Source organism: Ambystoma mexicanum, chromosome 1q (assembly GCF_040938575.1).
Source record: "Ambystoma mexicanum isolate Mex_15411 chromosome 1q, UKY_AmexF1_1, whole genome shotgun sequence".
In the NCBI taxonomy this organism is placed as follows: Eukaryota; Metazoa; Chordata; class Amphibia; order Caudata; family Ambystomatidae; genus Ambystoma; species Ambystoma mexicanum.
Window position 1 is genome coordinate 1404092991 of NC_090922.1, and position 17773 is coordinate 1404110763.

The following is a 17773-nucleotide window of genomic DNA, read 5'->3' on the forward strand; positions in this document are numbered from 1 at the left end:
TGAGGTATATGCCAGAAGTAACCACTAGAAATGAACAATGTTACATTTTTATAAAGTTTATAAGGTTTGTACATTTAAATAGCTTTTTTTTTATTTGTAATCGATTATATTGCTGGCAATGCTTGCCATTTCATCTCTCAAAAATGTCCTGCCTTTGTGAAAAGTATCATGCTGAGTTTCAAACCAATATTCTGTTTCTCCGTTTTTTTTTGTTTTTTTTTTCTGTGAGCACCAAGGCAATGTTTAATTTTGTATGTTGGCCGTTGAGTTGTCGGTAGTGCTGTTTAACCTACACATTTGTTAAAGTATACACAAACACGAATTAACGAACAGGTCTACTGAACATGTCTGCATATAATACAAACATGTACATCACATGTATTAAATCCCATCAGTTCAGAATCCTAGGCACATTGCAGATATGATGAAGCCTCGAATTAAGATGCACATAGGGTTTAGCAGTAAGACATACAGTTATACATTGAAATCTTTTCTGCGACTGGACTAAAGTGTAATACTTTCTGCCAACCTATGTGAAGATTTATATCCTCTATACATCTCTCTAAGGTTCTAACTAAATGTTGTTTAAGTAATCGCTGCTAATCTCAGCAAATAGAAATGCACCATTGTTTGTGGTAAGGCTTTGTAATGGAATTGGGCGTCCCACAGTGGTCGAAAGTGAGCGGGGGCGGTTGGGAGCGGTGCACCTACTTTTTTTAAATTAAGTTTTACAGCTCCTATACTTTCAATTTAAAAAGAAACCGTTCCGGAACGGTTTCGTTTTAAAATGACAGTGTAGGAAGAAATTGAAACTTGCACTTTCACATTCCCTTAAACAGCAGGCAAATGTGTTTGGGTGTTTGTATTGTGTGTGGGAGGGGGCAGGGCAATGGGGTTTGTGAGGAGCGGGGCAGGCCAGCAGGGAACATAGTTCCACTACTTCTTTTCTTACACTTCGACCACTGGCGGCCCATATAAGGCACACGCTGCTGTTTGAGAGCAACCAATACAAAGGGCCTCATTACGACCCAGGCGGTAAGTTACCACCTGGGTCGTACCCTTACCACCATGGCGTAAACTATGTTTACGCCATGGTGGTTGGCGGATTTACCGCCCCATTCCAAGGTGAGTGGGGCGGTAAATCCCCATTTCCCATTTTACCCTTCCCCATTCCCATTTTTGCCCCATAGGGCTTAATGGGAATGGGGAAAGGCGCTAATTACGCCACCGTAAATTACGGTGGCGTAATTAGCACCAAGGTCCCTTTGCGGCATGGGTTTTAACGCCTGCAAAAAGCAGGCGTTAAAATCACCATCCCGCAAAGGGACCTTGGAATCAGGCGTTAAGGGTCGGCGCCGTTTAGGGCGCTGTAAACCCCTTAATGCCTGGGTCCTAATGAGGGCCAAAGACTAGCTCAGGGGACTAAAGGGAGAATGCCGGTAATCAGAGTGACACGCACCTTTCATTTAAGCATCTTTGGACATTTTAAGCACGTAGAGAGACAAAAGACGGACAAAGATTTAAGCCAGAACGCCAACGAGTTCCACATATGGCAATGTATTTTAAATACTAATTCCAGTTGTCGAGCATCAAAAGTATTTGCAAATTTGCTCTTGGTATTTATTTGTGTTCAGAATCCCTCTCCCGCTCCGTGTACCCAGATTTTACTGTTTACAAAACCACTTGCTACTTTGTTTTAATGTTCAAACTTGGTAAAATAGAAGACAGGCGATTAATAGCAGCCTGTACAGTAACCTATTGACTTCCTTTTGTTTATGTCAGCTCCAACCTTTTATAGGCGGCAATGTAACTGCCATAGGACTTTGACTTCCCTTTCCAAAAGGTGAACCTACGCTCTGGAGGCAGGACTGATCAGCACGGCAGGGGGGTATGGCATGGCAGAGAATTGAGGAAATGGAGATCCGTCCATTTGGGGTGCAAGATGGCAAGAAGCAGACAAGGCAGAGAGCTGAAAGCAATCAGGGAGCCTGGCAGGTAGGCATGGCAACAACATGGCAATAAAGTGAAACAAATCTTTGAGTGCAGTAGGCAAGGAATGGATGGCAGGGAAGACAGTCAGGCCAGGTCAGTTCAATACATTGGGGAGGGAGTTAAGAGGCATTAGCACGCTGGTGGGGGGAGCCAGCCAATCAGGTGGCTAGGAATGCGGGTTTCAAACGTTGGTGAAAGCCGGCATTCAATGCCGCCTGACGGACGCCTCCCCACCGCCGCCATCTTCCCCGCGTCCTCTGTTCCCTTATTTTTATTTTTCCCTTTTCCCATCCACACTTACCTGTTTATTGTGGGGGTGCAGGCCGCAGCTGCTTCCCCGCTTCTCTGGCCGCCATGGAAAGGGGTGAGGGGCTCTGAAGAGCCCCGCCATCCCGGTCTATGGTGGCCACCTTGGAAAATGATTTCATTAATTGAACGGAACGCCTCGCGCATCCGCCTCAATGAATGAAATCCTTTTTTAAGCAGCATGGGTTATCGCTTTTGTAAACCCGGAATGCTAATGGCTTTGAGCACCCACCTCCCAGCTCCCTCATTAAAAGCCCTCCCTTCGCTAAAGCTTTTAACCTGGGCCGCTGGGCCATGAACATTATATGCCAAGGAGAACAGGTGAAAATGTGACAAGCAAATCCTGTAGTAGACTGTGTTAGGAGAATAGGAGTGATCAGAACTTCTACGAAAAAAGTAGTACTGGATGCTAACAGAGGATAAATGATCGTGTAGGGCAGGGCCCCCTCGGAGTGTCGGAGTGTCGGAGTGTCGAGCGGAGAGCGAGTAAGGGGCAGAAACGTGCATTTTGCGACCTTTTTATTCTTTGCAAACAATGCAGAACACCCGCCTGTCCTTGTTGTTGTCTGTGAGTCATAGGTACAGCATCATGCCTGCAAACCTTTATCAACATCAGCATCATTTTCAAGCAGTAGAACTTCGACTTTTGATTTTGTAATCATCAGATGAATCCTGAGTAGTAAATGATCAGCATCTTTTCTGGGGAATGTCACAAATTAGTCATCCCACAAAACTCTAGGTTCTGAGATAATATCTAGTTTTAAGTGCCTCATAAATATGTAGTCACCATGGATGTGGCATTATTAACTGGTGCTTTTTTGCATCATCTATGAAAAGTATGGCTAAGATGAGAATAAATACACACATTCAACTTACCCACGGTTTCAGAAGAAAGCCCACAATTCTCCTCATGAAAAGTGGAATTTTGCATACAGAGACCACTGGCTGCAGGTTTGTGCTAATAAGATTTCCTTTGCTGGGAAGAAAGACAACAGGTGGTTATTGAGGTGATTCGGTCTCCTGGATGCACTATGAATTCTGGTTACAGAGAGTGTAAGAGAGATGGAAATGCAGTCCAGAGTGCGGATAAGGTTACAGTTGTAAGGCAAGACCTCCAGACAATGTCACAGTAAAAAAACTCTCCTCTAAAGAAAAATGATTGGTGCACCTCTTTGCAAGGAAAACAAGATATATTTTGTATACAAAAAGGAAAAGGGTGACCAAGGTCCAGTGGAACCAATCTGACACAGAGCTCTCCGTTAGTTCAAAGCAAGTATAAGGTTTTTAAGGGAAGAAATGGTCACTCATGGCGCAAACAATATACAGTGTAATCCTCCATCCTCATTGGCTACCACCTATATACCTACTGCCAGTCTCCTATAGTCCCTTTGCCGATTGGTCACAACCTAATCTACCCCTGCCCACTAACACATGGTTACCCTAGCCCATCACCTTGGATCCCAGCTATGGGATTGGCAAGTTACTTTGGATAATACCCGCCCCATTGGCCTACTCACATGGTGTGCACCTGTTCATTAGCATGAGCTCAGTGGACAACTTCAAGCTCAAATTGGCCCTTTGAAATAATGGTGCACTTCTCTTGGTGTCAGACACGCAGGCGTCCCAGCCATGCCTCCCTGGCGCGTGACTAGGTTTGTTGGCATTACCTCTTGCTCCTTGCATCACAAATCATGGGATGTTCTGCTCCTCGCACACCTCTAATTAGATTCCCACCCCTTGGCTCTCTCGAGGACCACATTAATTATCCAAATTCCGAGGGAGTTATGCATTATTTTTTCAAGCCACCTGGGGGCTGCAGTACCCTAAATCTAAGCCAAACAAAGAAAAATAGGACGAGTTACCCCATAACTGGAAGACACCTGGGGTCAGCAATAGAACAAACAACAAAGTGGTATCTCTCGAGACAAACGTACAATGTACAATTAAATTCACAAATGGATGTCAATTAGGAACATCAATTCTCACAAGAGAACTAGGGCAAATAATGAAACCCGTGGAGAAATGTCATTAAATCACATCAAAAGCATTTATAATAACACAATTACACTAAATTATCACAATTACTCTTATTTATTTTATTTATATACAGGAAGAGCAATGCTCATTTTATCATAAAAAGAATGTACAATACCAAAGGGTATCAAGGATGACGACTAACCATTCCCTGCGGATTCCCCTTGGCCAGTGAACACATCACCTAGCTAGAAATATGGCTTGTACGAAGAAATCAGACATCTTAACGCATTCCGGAAAAGCTTAGGAATCATGACCGCTGAGGTGATCATTAAGGTAAAACTCAGAAAGGGCAACTATGTGGGAGACGAAGAGCATGACTGCAACAGGTGACGCAGTTAGATTAATTTCGTGGGTAGGGAGGGTGAAGCTGTTATAAAGATTTCAGGGGTAGGAATTGTTATGCACTTGGATGGATGTCAGGGTTAGGGAATCTGACGTACTTCGGTGGATTTCAGGGGCAGGACATGTGATGCACTTGAATGGATTTTCAGGGGGTGACACACTTGAATTGTATTACTAGGGTCAGAGACATGGTGCACTTGGGTGGATTTCCAGGACCCAAACCAACAATCCGTACTAATAAACACCCTCCTCTGAATACACCTCTCAAACTCTGGACTCAGCACAACCAGACATCTACAGCACCACAGACCGTATGTACTCACAACCCCACAACATCAAAACAAACCACACATAATCTCGGACAACAGCACATGGGGGTCAACGTCAGAAAATCACATTTATGCTCAGTGAACGATATTTCTGACATGAAGCTGCCAACAGCACACCAGAGCTATCTTGCTCTGTTCCCGCCCAACCCTACTAACCATCCATCCTCCCTCCTTGCATTAGAGATCTGCTTGAGCACCTGAAGACAACATAAGTGGCATTGGTGAGTGGTATAAAAACCTTTAACATTAACAGTAGATAAGAAATCAGATTTGACACAAAGCAGTGAGCTTCTTGCAATGGAGTGAGTTTGAGGGACATTCTGACAAGATTGTGGAGGGGGGTAAATGTAACAGTCACCAGGGACAACACATAAGTGGGCATTGTGATAAACCTGAAGGTACTCCTGCATCTACTCCCAGGGATCTTCTGTTCAGGTGTAAAAAAAATGTGGGTTTATTGGTGCACACTAATAATTTCAAGTTAATTTTTCATATATGGGTACCAACATTCTAGAATTTTGAGGTGCAGGGGAGAAAAAATAGTCTTGGCACAAGACCAGTATTACACAAAATGAGGAGAACAAGAGGATCCAAATTGGGAGCACTCCCATCCCCTGCACACTATCTCATACTGTCAAAAGACATTCAATGATTCAAATAAGATTCAACATGCAAAACACGTTCAATTTTATTCAATAATAATCTCATGGGAACTACTGCTCCCTCCCCCCCGTTCTTTTCTCCGTTTTCTCAATTTTCTCAATTTTCTACAATTGTTTTTAATGTTCCTCAGTTCAATTAGGCTCAAGAAGAAGAGGAAAAAACCTCAAAACGCGTCAGCCAAGTAGATTGAACTTTTGCTTTGAATGTCAATATATATACAATTGAAAAAATCTTTCTGTTTGATTAAATATTTCTAAATTTCTTAAACTGAGATTATTATTGAATACAATTGGAAGTACCAGTTTGAGGGTGTCTGCCGGGCAGGCTCGATCATTCAATTCAAGAAACTGGAGACGTTCCAAAACGTTTGTGGTAGTTAAGGGCAGAGAGTTTGAGAAATCCACACAGACTCCAATATAAAGGATGCATCTTCATTGAAATTGCAGTTTAGAATGTCTTGTTGCAACATAGCTGCAGTCAGGAAGAGGGAGAGTGAATATTTTTTGCTACTGTAGAATTGGGCAAACATGGCACATGATTGTACCAACTATAATTGTGCAAGCCCCACTCATTTTCCTGCTCACCAGACAATCCTGTACATTAAAAAATAAGAGTGCCCTGCTGAGTGTGCTGTTCGCTGTTGTGGCATGGCGTGGACCACAGTGAACACCAGTGGAGAACTAGTCTAACAGAAAATTGTTGTTGTTTTGGAGTCTCCGCCCCCTTGACCAGGTAGCGCCTACATAATCCAGAGGCCGCATGGGTCTGCAAGAGTGCCCTGCTTAGTGTGCTGTTCGCTGTCTTGGTGCGGACCCTTTCCCCTTTGCCACAGTGAATACCAGCGGATAACTATTATAACAGTACAACGTACTCTGTGGACATCTCCTTTCTCCACTGTTGGACTGAATTTGATATGGCTGTCAAGTATTATACCGCACAAGTGAATAATATCTTCTTTCCATTTTTTATTTTAATAGAAAAACTGTTGTTTTTGGAGTCTCCGCCCTCTTGACCGGGTAGTGCCTACATAATCCAGAGGACGAGCTTGCATCTGCAAGAGTGTGCTGCTGAGTGTGCTGTTCGCTGTCATGGCGTGGACCCTTTCCCTTTTACCACAGTGAATGCCAGCAGATAACTATTGTAATGGCACGTCATACTCTGTGCACAACTCCTTTCTCCACTGTTGGACTGAATTTGAACTGGTAGTCAAGTATACTAGCACACAAGTGGATAATTTCCTCTTTCCATTTTATTTTAATAGGAAAATTGTTGTTTTAGTGTCCCTGCACCCTTGACTGGGTAGCGCCTACATAATCCAGAGGCAGTGCCAGTCTGTGCGCGTCTGCAAGAATGCGCTGCTGAGTGTGCTGTTCACTGTCGTGGCATGGACCCTTTCACCACAGTGAATACTGGTGGATAACTATTATAACCGTAGGGCGTACTCTGTGGACATCTCCTTTCTACACTGTTGGACTGAATTTGAACTGATAGTCAAGTATACTACCGCACAAGTGGATAATATCTTCTATTAATATTGTTGTTTTGGAGTCTCCACCCCCTTGACCAGGTAACGCCTACATAATCGATAAGCCGCGTGTGTCTGCAAGAGTGTGCTTCTTAGTGTGCCGTTCGCTGTTCTTTGATTTTGTTTTGTTTGAACCCACATTCTTCCTTTTGAGCAGGCATTGGGTTTTAGTCCTCAGCTTGTCATGCTGTGCAGCTTCGTTTCGCTGCAACGAAGAGGTACGTCAGACTGTGATAGCTTAGCTCAACAGTATCGTCTCCTCTCCTCACTGCCTGTGCCTCCCCCCTCAGGCATTCTCCTGCTGTCCATCTGAATATGTCAGAAAATGTACCTCTGCATGCTAGTACATGTGAGTGTAATGAGAGCGATACTGGTGGGAAACCTAGATCACCTATCCTGTTGGTGGAAGGTCTACTGCCGGAAACTGGTGTACAGACGTGCCAGAGTCAGCAAACTTGTTTCCCGATACTCATAGCTAAACCAACTCATACCCTAAATAAAAAAAAGGATTATTTTTTTTCGAGGAAGGGAGTACTGAGTTCCATTGAAGGAGAATGTGTGGGACAAGAGATTGTAGCAGATTTGAATCACTCCCTGAGTTGTTGGGGACGAAATTAATCTGTCAAATCATTAGCACTACTGAAAAGCCCTATTCGATGTCATCTGTGTTCCGCCCCTTATACCAACATTGGGAGTGAATAAACTGGACGTCCCGTCACTGCTCTTGCATAAAAGCATTAATTGTAGTAAGAAAACTACCAAAGATCAAAGTACCCCCACTGTAAACCCAGATGTAGAGGTCAATTTAACAACTGCAAACATCTGGCCTCTCACGATCATCACCTCCATTATATCTACCCAGACCTGCGCTAAAGAAAGCACAAAGTAAATTTAGGAACAATGTTATTACACAGTCCTTAATGTATAGTAAGAACATTCAATCTAAATCCAACAAATATGTAGCACATATGGAAAGTATAGATTTTGCGATTCTGCTTCTGATGCCACAAAAGCGGTGGATACAGATAGTGATACAATATTTGGCATCCGTTCTCAAAGAAAAGGTAACCCAAGTAAGGTTGGTCTAAGCCAAAGTGGTGGATTGAGACAAGTGCCTGATGAATCTTCGAATAAAAGTTCAAAGAAAAAGAAAAAAAATAGGCAAAGGCTGTGTTACCAACCTTGATAATGCACTAGGCGACATACAATGTTTATTCCTCAATATTATACCAAGTCCTGAGGCACAAAAGGGTACTAACAACAAGATGCCCTCTCCTACCACCACTAACAACAGCACTAGCCTTGCTGAAATAAGTCAAATCGGCACAGACCAATGGTCCCAGACCCATGGAAGCTGTTCCCATAAGAAAGCTCCTCCTGACAGGAACCACGTGACGATGGAAGAACCTGCCATAGTGGAGGCCTGACAGGAACCACGTGAAGATGGAAGAACCTGCCATAGTGGAGGCCTGACAGGAACCAGGTGACAATGGAAGAACCTGCCATAGTGGAGGCCTGACAGGAACCAGGTGACGATGGAAGAACCTGCCATAGTGGAGGCCTGACAGGAACCAGGTGACGATGGAAGAACCTGCCATAGTGGAGGCCTGACAGGAACAACGTGAAGATGGAAGAACCTGCCATAGTGGAGGCCTGACAAGAAACAGGTGACAATGGAAGAACCTGCCATAGTGGAGGCCTGACAGGAACCAGGTGACAATGGAAGAACCTGCCATAGTGGAGGCCTGACAGGAACCAGGTGACAATGGAAGAACCTGCCATAGTGGAGGCCTGACAGGAACCACGTGAAGATGGAAGAACCTGCCATAGTGGAGGTCTGACAGGAACCAGGTGACAATGGAAGAACCTGCCATAGTGGAGGCCTGACAGGAACCAGGTGAAGATGGAAGAACCTGCCATAGTGGAGGCCTGACCAGAGCCAGGTGACAATGGAAGAACCTGCCAAAGTGGAGGCCGTTGATGCACCCAATCTCAAATAGAGAGTAGCATCTACCCCTAAATCGCTCTGCAGTTTTAAAAATCTTGCATAGAATTGTGGCCCTGTGCGTTATTAATTCTAGTGACATTACGATAGATCAAAAAGAACACACTAGTATGTCCATAGCCAACATATGGTTTGTATCTGAATCCACTCTTAATTATGTCACGCGACATATGAGTTTGATGGCAGCAGCTTCCAGGTTCGAGCGGCCCAATTATGGAACTCACTGCCGCACCCTCTACGCGAGGATCAGCCCTTTCCGAAATTCAGATCCAACTATATTAATCTGCTGAGGTCTGCTAATGATTAGCCCATTAGCGCCCACTCATCCCCACAAGACCTTAGCATAGACACATTACTATCCTGTTTTTTTGCACTTATGGACCTCCTCACTCTGCCCACCTGGCCGATGAGCTAATGTCCATTTAGTGCCTGTACATATACTGTCCTTATTGTACTTTGCACTCATTTTGCCTGTTTGTAAACTGCAATTGCCGTCTAACTGTAATATATTGTATTTTGTATCTTATTCTCTGTATGTAACCCATGACCTTACCCTGTAACTTAAGCTTTGCATTTTCTGTACTGCTGCGCCCGGCTACCTTCGGGTCTGGTGCGCATTATAAGTGAATAAAACAAACAAACAAACAGACACGCGCTACGCTGATGAGATTAAACATCATGGATATTATCTGTAAAGGTGTCAACATGTTTCATTATGAAAAAGGGCAGGTTACTGCATTAGTCAGAAAGTTAGTCCCCCTGACAAAACTGATCTCAAAGCTGCTAAGAAAAATCCGGACATGCCCGTAATTCCAATAGTGCTACATGTGACTCGTTTTCCCAAACCCATCTGCCCCTCCTAGCTATGCAGAAGCCCAGTACTAAGAAGATACATAGTCTAAATGGAGAATCGCATGATGAAGATGGCTAATGGCAATGGTTGCCAAGTGTCTTTAAGACACTTTGCCGTGCATACTGATGTTGAATCTATTCTTTGTTTATGGAACACCTGACCAATGATGATGGAGTGATAGCAACCTTTACTGTGTTGTTGCTCTGCAAGGAACTTGATTACTTGAACCATGTGAGTTTGATGGCAGGAGCACACTACATAACTCGTGCTACTAAGGGTTCCCTCTGTCAGCCAAAGGCTGGACTTTTGGTCTCATGTCACCATTCTTTGACCATAAGTAGCGTGTGGGGCTCTACCAGTACGGTTTAGATAGTGAAGACCAAATTTAAGAGTACTGAGATGCTCCTTTTAAACATATACAACCCTCCCAAAGCGAGTGTAAATAATGAGAATGTTGCCACAGTACATAAACTTCTTGGGGCAACCAATACTAATACCCCAGTGTGGGTTATAGGAGATTTCAATGCCAAAATAATCTTAAAAAATTGACCAATATGGTGCACTAGTAAGTCTGGTCCAGTAGACTCTTGATACGTTAGTATTCAAGGTAGAGCTTGGACTCATCTGTTTGACTCCCACAATATGTTTATGCTCAATGGCTATTGTCCTAGTGACGCTAATCAAGCTTTTACAAGAGGAAAATGGTAATAGTGCTTCGCATCTTGATTATATCTTTGTAAATGCGAGTGCACTTAAATTAGTGAAAGATATGGCCATTCTCCCTAGAGAGGAAAGTGATCATCTTACCCTGTGTGTTCTCATGTACAATAATGATACTGACATAGACAAGAATGAAGTTGACTACCATCGGACAGGTGATATCTACCTGAACAATAGTGCCAATCCTATCATTTGGAATGTTGGGAGATTAAACAGAGCTGGTCTGACTGCTGATGAGATTCTCCCAATATACATACGGAATCACTCAGAAACACATGGTAAAGATTGCGACAATATTATCCATACCTTTGAACAACTTGCATATCAAATTGGTGTGTTTACTCAAAATAAAAGGAAATATAAAAGTACTGAAAAACGCTAGTCTAAAGTTTCAAAGCAGCGTTCTTTCACAGATATAGCGATCATAAGAGCACCAAAAATTACTGAGGACTAATTAGCCTTTGGCCTATCAATGTGCCCACATACACATGATACAACTAAAATGAGTCTAACGATAAAAGAATTCAAAAGTGAATATCGCAGATGGCTACGATTGCATTGTGACGAATGTGTTTCGGAAGTTTGGCGTATGATAGCCTCTCATGCAACTTTTGGTAACTCGAATGAGATTTGGGCAGTTTTACGAGGTACAAAGAGAAAGGGCCTAATGATTAACAGTGTGCCTGAAACAGAGTGGATAAAACACATCGAGTCTACTTTTGGGGGCAATGCTCCCCCAAGACACTACTGTCGAATTAGCCACAGAATCATGGAAATTTAAAACATCAGTACTAGATCTCACCAAAGTGATTGAGAAATTAAACAACTCCCGTGCTGCAGGACCAGATGGTTTGTGCAACAGCGTAATTAAATGAACACCTGGTAAATGGGTTCAGGCACTCTGGGGATTGTGGAGTGTTGCCCTCAAGTTGGAATGAGAGCATCATTCCAGTTTCTGAAAAAGGCTGTTGGTCCAACCCTGCCAATTATAGGCTGCTAGCGGGTGCTTGATATTCCTGGGAAAATCTTTTCTAAAGTACTACTATGAGAACTTACTGACTGGATAAGTGAAAAGAAGATACTCCCCCACAATCAAATTGGCTTTCGAGCCAAAGCGAAAACCACTCCCAATCTTATGGTTTTGGGGTCAGCGGTTGAATATACGCATACTATTAGGCATACATCGGTGTATGGTGCGTTTATAGATTTTAGCCCTGCATTTGACACTGTCATGCATAATCGCCTGTGGGAGATACTTGATAAATAGAAGATTCTGCATGGCCTGTTAAGGATGTTAATGTTGTTATATAATTACTCCTCTGTGAAGGTTCGCATAGATGCTAGGAGGCAGTTATCTAGATCGATAAGGACCGGTAGAGGAGTGAAGCAAGGTTGTAGCAACAGCGTTTAATAACATGAATCATTATTTCAGTGAAAGTAGGTTCGCAGAAAATGAGTTGGCGTGGGTACGCTGACGACCTGCTCTTGCTTGATCATTCACCAAAAGGTTTACAAAGCATGTTAGATGTTATGCAAAATTTTATGGACTCAGAGTTAACATCACCAGACAAAGCTAATGGCCTTCACTAGAAAGTTTAAGCTGAAATACAGCTCGGTATGGACATTCAATAATAAACAAGTGGAGCAGGTTAAAAAATACAAATATTTAGCAATTACTGTCAAACGAAAATGTAAATTGGGGGCCGACTCGATACTAAACTCAAGTGCATGAAAATTGTACAGTCCATGAGTGCTTTTATTGGGAGGAATGGGGGTTCCTCCATTAACAATGTGCTGTTGCTATATAGCTCTAACATCATTCCCACCTTGATGTATGCTGCAGAGGTTTGGGGGCATTGCCTCCATGATTAATTGTGCAAATTTGAGGCTAAAATACTTCAATGTTTCTCTGCATGCCAAACACACTCTCAGTTGAACTGATCAGACTTCAGTTTGACCTAAAAAGCACATGGCCAGTAACGACCGAAAAAACTGTAATTTGGTATGAAAGAGCGTGACTGCTTTGCAATGATGCTATAATTGTTACTGACATTGATGCAGTCTCAAAACTGGGCAGGAAAGCTAGAAGAGGGACCCTGGGGTTCACAATATCATCACAACAGTGGCTGGAGAGCTTTGAACGCGGTCTAAATGGTCTCTTAAAAGGAAAATCATGGATTACAGTCTAGAAACTGACCTCACTCAGTTGGCCAACAAACGCAACAGCAGACCCTATGTCCAATATAGAATGCAGCTACAACCAGGCCAGATTATAGAATGGCAAATGCTCAAAGTGATATAGCGCGACAATACCTGCTCCTAAAGTTTAATGTCAGTGAGGTATTAGAGATCCGAGAGGCACACATGGGGATTACTCAGAGTGGGAGATTATGTTGATTGTATGGAAATACCACTATCGAAACACTTGAACATATTTTAGTGCAGCGATTATATTCATTCTTGGCTATATGTATATTAAATTTAAAACAAAATTTAAAACATTAAAAAATAATATTTAAAATGGTCGAACCAAATAGAAATAGTGTTTTTTTTTAAAACACAAGCTCAGAAAATAAACCCAATTATTTTCAATCATTGCCTCAAATATAGCACTACTACCAGTTTAAACAAGCCAACTATGGTGGGGGAAACAAATCCAATACCCTTGTTAGCAAGAAGCAAATGTCCATGAATGCAAACCTGGTTTGCAATTGCCTTTGAATGAGAACATTTTTTGACCAGCCAATAGGTCAGTCAATAGGATAGATTTTAGCCTCCATTTTAGAATACTCTTCACTTGTTACAGCATCACAGACCTCACTTCACACAACAAATAAATGTGTACAAGAGGGGAGTTGAGGTGGAGATGCGCTGTTTTTTTTTTTTTTTTTTTTTTTTTTATAAAATTGATGCTTTAATTGTTGTAGAAACAGCCGACACGTGTTTCGACACGCAGGTCGTTTTCAAGGCTGAGTAGTCACATACAACATTTGATTTATCATATTATTCATGACAGAAAAGAGGATACAAAAAATTGTAACAATCACATTGAATTTGAAAAAAGTAAATACAGACCATATCACATAAAGTTAAAAAATAGTAGTGACATATAGCAAAAAAGATAGTGACATATAGCAAATATCATAATATTATATGAATAAGAATCATTGGCATACCGTAAACCATGGTTGGAGGGTGGAGTAAACAGAAGCAAACGGTAGTTGAAAATAATGAAACAAAAACAGAAAATATACAGTAAGAAACAAGCTTAAACATTTGAGGAATACATCCTTCCTTAAATGGAAGAACAAAAGAAACACATAAAAAGGGGGATTTCCTTGACCTATGCGCTACAATACCGGAGCCCTCAATCAAGCATGGTGTGCACACTTCACCCATGCAAATAATGAAATTGTGAACTGATCGGCACCAAAAGTTAATGGACACACGTTGAGTAGAAACCAATAGCTAATGCAAAAGATACAAGATCAAAGTAATAAATTGAGCTTACCACAAGAACACAGAGTATATCGAAGAAATCAATAAGTGGGAAATCCCTGTGTAGAACAAGCATGAATGTCAGTTGGACAACTCAAAACAAAGGATTGCTGATAATTTTAAGAAAATACAAGATATAACCCAAAATATTCGAGTCTACATACCACAAGAAGCAGCGCGTTATAAGTATTACGCTGGTGTCAAGTCCAAGCCGTGATGGCCGTAACCAATATATAACCTGAAAACCAATCAGTAGAATATCTAAGTACTTCAGCCAGATAGTATGAAATCAAATCACTGACTATTCAGCAGCAAAAGATCAAACTCACTCGTTGGATCGAGCAGTCACAGTTACAGAGGAATTCCCCAGAGCAGTCATCTGTACCAAACATTGGAAAAAGATAAAGAAAAGGCAACCGACGTCACAGCGGTGACGTAGGTTGCGTCGCATGCATCTGGCGTCGCGTGAGTGACGTCAGATGTAAACAAACAGTAAAAGTGAAAATAAAAATAGGACTAAGCCGTCAAGTAGGGATAGTATAGAGAAAACTACTAATATGTGGCCGGTTACCAAATACTAATTAAAAAAGAGAAGGAAATAGTAGAAAAGAAGCAGCAGACGTCACAGCGGTGACGTCCGTTGCGTAGAACGCTGTTAGCGTCGCCCTGATGACGTAAGTATATTCAAACAACCTATTCCAATGGTAGGGCATATCAAATATTTAAATTGAAATGGAAAAACATTTTTTATTAAAACTAAGGGTGCATCTCGTGGCATATTCTAAGACTTGACAAAGATTTGCGCCAAATGGAGGCGAAAATTATTTGCTTATTTCGTTGTACCACACGGGGTCTCAACACAGACCACGAGATGTCTGTATTTCTATAATAATTCTGATTAATGAATCAAAATGGATTGTATGTTTTTTTGAATAGGACATGGAGACGCACTTTGCCGGAGCCGCTACATCATGCTCGTGTGCACTGGCACCCTTAGTTTTAATAAAAAATGTTTTTCCATTTCAATTTAAATATTTGATATGCCCTACCATTGGAATAGGTTGTTTGAATATACTTACGTCATCAGGGCGACGCTAACAGCGTTCTACGCAACGGACGTCACCGCTGTGACGTCTGCTGCTTCTTTTCTACTATTTCCTTCTCTTTTTTAATTAGTATTTGGTAACCGGCCACATATTAGTAGTTTTCTCTATACTATCCCTACTTGACGGCTTAGTCCTATTTTTATTTTCACTTTTACTGTTTGTTTACATCTGACGTCACTCACGCGACGCCAGATGCATGCGACGCAACCTACGTCACCGCTGTGACGTCGGTTGCCTTTTCTTTATCTTTTTCCAATGTTTGGTACAGATGACTGCTCTGGGGAATTCCTCTGTAACTGTGACTGCTCGATCCAACGAGTGAGTTTGATCTTTTGCTGCTGAATAGTCAGTGATTTGATTTCATACTATCTGGCTGAAGTACTTAGATATTCTACTGATTGGTTTTCAGGTTATATATTGGTTACGGCCATCACGGCTTGGACTTGACACCAGCGTAATACTTATAACGCGCTGCTTCTTGTGGTATGTAGACTCGAATATTTTGGGTTATATCTTGTATTTTCTTAAAATTATCAGCAATCCTTTGTTTTGAGTTGTCCAACTGACATTCATGCTTGTTCTACACAGGGATTTCCCACTTATTGATTTCTTCGATATACTCTGTGTTCTTGTGGTAAGCTCAATTTATTACTTTGATCTTGTATCTTTTGCATTAGCTATTGGTTTCTACTCAACGTGTGTCCATTAACTTTTGGTGCCGATCAGTTCACAATTTCATTATTTGCATGGGTGAAGTGTGCACACCATGCTTGATTGAGGGCTCCGGTATTGTAGCGCATAGGTCAAGGAAATCCCCCTTTTTATGTGTTTCTTTTGTTCTTCCATTTAAGGAAGGATGTATTCCTCAAATGTTTAAGCTTGTTTCTTACTGTATATTTTCTGTTTTTGTTTCATTATTTTCAACTACCGTTTGCTTCTGTTTACTCCACCCTCCAACCATGGTTTACGGTATGCCAATGATTCTTATTCATATAATATTATGATATTTGCTATATGTCACTATCTTTTTTGCTATATGTCACTACTATTTTTTAACTTTATGTGATATGGTCTGTATTTACTTTTTTCAAATTCAATGTGATTGTTACAATTTTTTGTATCCTCTTTTCTGTCATGAATAATATGATAAATCAAATGTTGTATGTGACTACTCAGCCTTGAAAACGACCTGCGTGTCGAAACACGTGTCGGCTGTTTCTACAACAATTAAAGCATCAATTTTATAAAAAAAAAAAAAAAAAAAAAAAAAAACAGCGCATCTCCACCTCAACTCCCCTCTTGTACATATTTTCTGGTACCAGCCAGGGTGGACTGGCTGGCGTAGGTGGTAGTGCAGCTCACACTTCAATTTCTCCAGTATCAACACCAACAGTGAATACTAGCGCACAGACCTCGAATGCGATAATCCACATCTACTTTGTTTTACAACAAATAAATGTACAACAAAGGAAAAAGCTCTTACAATTTTTCCACAAAGGTCGACCCTCCATCTGCAAAAAATAACTGGCCGTAGAAGTCCAGCATGCTCTTGTCCATTGGAGGTGGAGAAAAGGCGATGAGCTGCAAAAAGAAACAGAAGGGCTAAAAATGGTGGCAGCAAAACCCAGGAATTAAATACCACGATTTTGTAATAGTGCATTAACTGTGTAAAAATTGCATACCATTGTTGATGGTTACCCATTATACCTACTTTATTGCACGAACAATGCTTGCAATGGTAAACTCATGGTACCAGCATACACATTTGCTTCCTCCATTTCCATGTTTTAAACCGAAATACCAAGAACTGAATATACAAGCTCATTATGTTTAGGTCTTCCTAGATATGTGCTGTTTGTTTCACATTTGCTTGTCTAAATATAATTGCAGATGGCCTTCAATTTATAGAGCCATGGATTTGGAACACATACAACTAAAAAATGCTGCTAAAAAGGGACACTAGGACCCTGCAATTACGCCACATTTCCAGGTGTGGGGCTCTAGCTAAATTGCAGAAAAGAAGAGGAAACCATTGAAAAGGTATCAGTCTGCAACCTTTTGCTCTCCGTATTTTTTGGACTACAACTCCCATTAGCCCTAGCCAGCATAATTAATGTAGACAGATCATGGGAGTTGTAGTCCAGAATAGCTAGTAATCACCCATTTTAACAACCCTTCATGATTGAGTGCATACGCTGACTTACCTCCAAGTGATGGGTTTCTTCTTAATAAATTCAGTTTGACTGATCAAAAGGGAACAATTTCATTATTTTCCATAAGATCCCTGATTTTACTTATCCCCACCATCTTCTTAGCACTCCCACAATAAGGTTTCCCACTCAAAAAAGCTCTTGAAAAAACAGAGAATTAAAATAGCCGACACTGAATTTATACAGT

The 17773-nt window shown here is 41.6% G+C and overlaps 1 pseudogene; it reads right to left on the reverse strand.

The window, feature by feature from the left end:
* LOC138548266 (vitamin D3 hydroxylase-associated protein-like) overlaps nucleotides 1-17773 on the reverse strand; it is a 614371-nt pseudogene that overhangs the window by 183272 nt on the left and 413326 nt on the right.